The sequence below is a fragment of the Fukomys damarensis genome, unplaced genomic scaffold (assembly GCF_012274545.1).
Source record: "Fukomys damarensis isolate Sample0158 unplaced genomic scaffold, DMR_v1.0_HiC HiC_scaffold_36, whole genome shotgun sequence".
NCBI lineage: Eukaryota > Metazoa > Chordata > Mammalia > Rodentia > Bathyergidae > Fukomys > Fukomys damarensis.
Genome location: NW_022900948.1, coordinates 35,333,616 through 35,339,465, shown reverse-complemented (window position 1 = coordinate 35,339,465; position 5,850 = coordinate 35,333,616).

Below are 5,850 nucleotides of genomic sequence, written 5' to 3'. Positions count from 1 at the left end.
GAGAGAGAGAGAGAGAGAGAGAGAGAGAGAGAGAGAGAGAGAGAGAGAGAGAGAGAGAGATCTGAAGCCTGCAGGTTCAGAGTTTCTGAGGATACTAAAGAAATGTACCTTTTTCATGCAATCCCCTCCCTACTGCTTAATGGAACAATATTTAAGAGATCCAAGTCCAGATTTGTGACTTCCCTAAATTCATGGAATGAGTTAGTTTTAGGGAGCCAGGAGAACTCCAATTTCCCAACACCAGTACAATGTCTCCACTACTCAACTAAGGATCAGGAAACTACAGCCTACAGTTCAAATCTTGCCACCTGATCAATTTTGTAAATAGCTTCATTGGAACATAGCAACACCCTGTCCTTGACACATTGTCATGCTTTACTTTCAGGCACAATGGTACAGTTGAAAAATCACAACAGCCACTAGATGACTCATAAAGTTTAAAGTATTTACAATCTGGACATTTTCAGAAAATGATTCCTGACTTTGGCACTAAGCCATAAGAATTCATGGAGACAGGACAGGAGTTGGATTAATAATTAAGATCATGAGACAAGTGAGGACTGCTGAGCCACCGCGTGGAGCCAGGCTACTTCCCCACCCCCAGTGCCCCATACCTCCAAGTGGAGCAGACCTGTGTGGACTGCCAAGCTGCATGTAAGCTCCCGCAGCATCACAATCCCCCCAACATGTTCAGGTGCTCATAAGGGCCATTGTACCGAGCTCCGGAAGATAGAGCAGAAGAGAACAACTATAATAAATGCACACAGACCAGCATAGTTGGTAAGTTGAAGGGATCGCCACCTCCCATGGGAACCTGAACTATCTTCAGAGGAAGAGTAGCTAAAACCTGCAGTAGAACCTAGCAGAGCTTAAACCTGTAGGAGATCAGGGAGCTCAACTTGGGCCTTACCGACAGAAATCAGTCTGAATCTCAGGGGTCTGCTGCTGGCTTGCTGAGACTAATTCTGCCCATTGCTGCCCATATTGTCTATTGTGACAGCAGAGACATACCGTGAGGGAGGCCCTTCAATTCTTTTAATTTTATTTTTTTTCTTTTCCTATTTTTAATTTTGAAAATTTTATTTTTTTCCCACTCTTCAAATTCTTCCATTTTTCTTTCTTCTTTTCCCCCACTCAATCTCTCACTCTCCCACGTTGTTCTTCATATCCCTTTGGGTTCCTGTTCCTGCCCTAATTTGGATTTCTTTTTTCTTTTTTCTTTTCTTCTCTCTTTTTTCTTTTTTCAAGTGTCATTAGTTTCAAAGGAAAGTGAGTACAACTTATAGCTTTCCTATTACTAATTGTTCTATCCTTGTCTTTGTTCTTTCCCTCTGTCTTTCCCTCTTGTCTTCAACAATTTCCTAGAGTTTGTGTGATCTTCCTGTATCCTCTGGCTTCATTTGAAACATTCTTCTACTCTTCTACCTATTATTTTCTTCCCAACTTTTCCTAAGTCCCCATCCTGAAGGGTAAAGTTGCTATACTGAAGATTTTATTCACTATATACATATTTTGGGTTGGCCCTTGATTTAGATTTAATTTATATGGTTAAAGATGATAGATTAATGACTACCACAAATTGTCAATTTCTAAGCTGTGCTTGATACTATTGTGTTGCTGATTGTATCATTTGGGCTAAGGTGTTGTGATTGATTTGAACAGTTGTCCTTCCTAATATGAAAATGAGAATGTCTCTGAGTCATTAGAGACTCAAAACCTATAGATCAGCTATATCTGTAAGAAAGAAATACTAGCTGAGGAATTTATCCAAGGACAGTATGAACAATAAAAATAAAAATGAAAAAACCCTTAAGCAAGCCATAAATACAGACTTCCAGCAAATTCTAGGGGAAACAAATTGGAAAAGTCTGACAATCAACCATTAGGACACCCTGAACTGATAGTATAGGAAGTAACAAAACAGATCAATGAGGCTCTAGAAAAATTCAAAACAGAAATAATTTCCCAGATAACTTCAGAGATGGTGAGCATAATGAAAGAGAGATTAGAGACTCTAGAACAGAAACAGACAAAAAATAGGTGAGTTCAGTACCATGATAAAAGCCATGAATGCCCAGCATAGGAAAGAAATGGAATCCATGAAACAGATTCAGATAAATATCCAGGAGATAAAAAACTCTACTGAAAGTATACACAACAGACTGACCCAATCTGAAGACAAGATATCAGATATAGAAGACAGAATGGCAGTCAATGACCATGAAAAGTGAGATCTCTTAAAAACAGTAAAGGACCATAAGAAATCAATCCAACACCTCCTAGATGACACAAAGAAGAATAATATAAGATTGATAGGAGTTCATGGTAAACCAGGAGAAAGCACAAATGACATAAAAAATCTGTTTACAGAAATAATGACAGAAAACTTCCCATACAGAGCAAAATAATTTGGCATAAAGATAAGTGAGGCATATAGGACTCCAACTAGTCAGAAAGAAAGAAAAAGAAAACTACACCTAGACATATAATAGTCAAGATCCCAGAAACCCAAAAGAAGAACAAAGTACTGCAAGTAGTTAGAGAAAATAAACAAATCACATGCAAAGGAAAGTCCATCAGAATCACAGAAGACTTTTCAACACAAACCCTCAAGTCAAGGAAAGCCTGGAGTGAGGTATTTCAAGTCCTGAAAGAAAACAACCTCCAACCTAGACTGATATATTCTCAAAAAATATATTTCAAAATGGGTGAGAAAATAAAATACTTCCATGACAAAGAACACCTGAGAAACTTAGTGAATACCAAACCAGCACTCCAAGGCATTCTAAACAATATCCTAGAAAAAAACAATGAAGGTCACAACACCATGAGGCCCCACAGAGCAAATCAATTAGGCCAGGCAAAAAACTAAAGGGAGAGGAGGAAAAATTAAAAAGACCCAACAGAAGTACAATAACATGATAATAATAAGTCAGTACATATCAGTTATAACCATTAATGTTAATGGCCTAAATTCACCAAACTAAAGAAATAGACTGGCAGAATGGATTAAGAAGCAAAATCCAACAATATATTTTATACAAAAATACATCTAGTTCAAAAGAAACTTAAAGACTGAAAGTAAAAGGATGAAAAAGAGTTCTCCATGAGACAGGAACACAGGAAAAAGTAGGGGTAGCTATCTTATTTACAAACAAAGTAAATTACAAACCAAATTAAGAGAGACAAATAAGGTAACTACATCCTTGTAAAGGGAACAATCCAAGAGGGAGAGATGACAATGATAAACATATATGCACCAAATATTAATGCCTCCATCTATACAAAACAAATACATTAAGGACATGAAAAACCAAATAAACACTAATACAGTTATAGTGGGGTATTAAAATATCCCACTTTAACAAATAGACAGGTCATCCAGACAAAAAATCAACAAGGAAATACTAGAACTGAACCAAGATTTTGAACATATGGACTTAATAGTCATCTACAGAATGTTCCACCCCACAAAATCAGAATATACATTCTTTTTGGCTGCACACGAGTCATTCTCCAAAATAGACCACATACTAGCTCATAGAACAGGTTTAAATAAATGTAAAGGAATTGAAGTCATCCCACATATATTATCAGACCATAGTGCAATTAATCTGGAGAGCAATAGCATAAGAAACTGCGAGAACTTCACAAAAACATGTAAGTTGAACAACACTCTCCTGAACAATCAATAGATCATAGAGGAAATTAAAGAAGAAATCAGTTTTTACAAATAAATGATAATGCCAACACAACATACAGGAATCTATGGGACACAATGAAAGCAGTTCTATGAGGGAAATTTATAGCAGTGAATGCCCACACTAGGAAAACAGAGCAAGCTCAAATACATAACCTAATGGTGAATCTTAAGCTCCTAGAAAAAGAAGAGCAAGACAAACCCAAAGCTCATACAAGGGAGGAAATTATAAAGATCAGAGCAGAAATCAATGCAATGGAGACTAAGAGAATGACACAAAAAAATAAATGAGCCAAAAAGTTGATTTTTTGAAAGAATAAATAAAATGTATAAACCCTTAGCCAACCTTGTAAAAAAAAAAAAAGAAAAAGAAAAAGGAGAGGCTCAAGTCCATGCAATTAGGAATGAAAAAGATGAACTCACAACAGATCCAGCAGAAAATCAGAGGCTCATCAACACTTGTAGAACCTGTGCTCTAATAAAATGGAAAACACTGAAGAAATGAACAGATTTCTAGATACATGTGAATTTATAAAGTTGAATGAAGAAGATAAAAAAATTCTAAACACCCCAATTACAATCAGTGAAATTGAAAACATGATTAAAAATTTACCAACAAATAAAAGCCCAGGTCCTGATGGCTTCACTGCTGAATTCTACAAGAAATTTAGAGAAGAAATATTGCCAGTGCTTTTTAAACTTTTCTTTGAAATTGAAAGCTAAGCAATACTTCAAAATTCAATCCTGGAAGCAAGTGTTACTTTGATTACAAAAACAAGGAAAGATCCAATCAAAAAGAAAATTACAGGCCAATCTCCCTAATGAACATAGATGCAAAAATCCTCAATAAGATACTGGTAAACAGAATACAGAGGGTTATCAAGAAGACCATACACCCTGACCAAGTTTAATTTATTCCAGAGATTCAAGGATGGTTTAACATATGTAAACCAATTCATGTAATACACTATACCAACAGAGTCAAAGACAAAAACCATGTGATCATCTCAGTAGTTGCAGAAAAAGCATTTGACAAAATTTAATACCATTCATGATAAAAACTCTGGATAAATTCAAAAAATGGTCTTTATCTCAATTTGATAAAGGCTATCTACGAAAACCCAAGAGTCAACATCTTATTAAATGACCCAAAATTGAAAACCTTCACGCTAAAATCAGGAACAAGACAAGGATGTCCACTATCACCTCTCCTGTTCAATACAGTTCTGTAAACATTAGCCACATAAATTATACAAGAGAAATAAATAAAAACAAGAAAGATAGGACAGGAAGAAGTTAAACTGTTATCATTTGCTGATGATTTGATACTCTACATAGAAGACCCAAAAAACCCTGCTAAAAGACTTATAGACTTAATTGACAAATTCAGAGGAGTAGCTGGATACAAGGTCATACTCAAAAATCAATGGCCTTCTTGAAAACAAATAACAGATTTGCTGAGAGAGAAATTAGAGAAAAAATTTCCTTTAACAAGAGCATCCAAAGAAATGAAGTATCTAGGAATCAATTTATAGAAGGAAGCAAAAGACCTCTATACTGAAAACTGCAGCACTCTGAAAAAAGAGATTGAAGAGGATATAAGAAAATGGAAAGACACCCCTTGCTCCTGGGTAGGAAGAATCAATACAATAAAAATGGCCATACTACCAAAACTGCTATACAGATTCAATGCAATCCTGATTGAAATTCCAACTGTATATTCACAGAACTAGAGAAAACAATGCAAAAATTCATTTGGAACAAGAAGATACCTAGAATAGCAAAAGCAATTCAACAGAGACATGACAGTGGATATCACAATCTCCAACTTTAAACTATACTACAAAGCTACTGGGATAAAAACAGCATGGTGCTAGCAAAGAAATAGACCCAAAGATCAGTGGATAGACTGGAAGATACAGAAACAACTCCAGATGTACTCAGCTGCCTCACTTTTGACAAAGGGGCTGACCATCCTCAGTGGTGAAAAGATAGCCTCTTTAATAAATTGTGTTGGAAAAACTGGATTTCAACCTGCCATAGATTAAAACTAGACTCTTATCTTTCACTATTCACTAAACAAAAATCCAAGTGGATTAAAGATCTAAATATTAAAATAGAAATACTAATCTTGCTGGAAGATAAGTTAG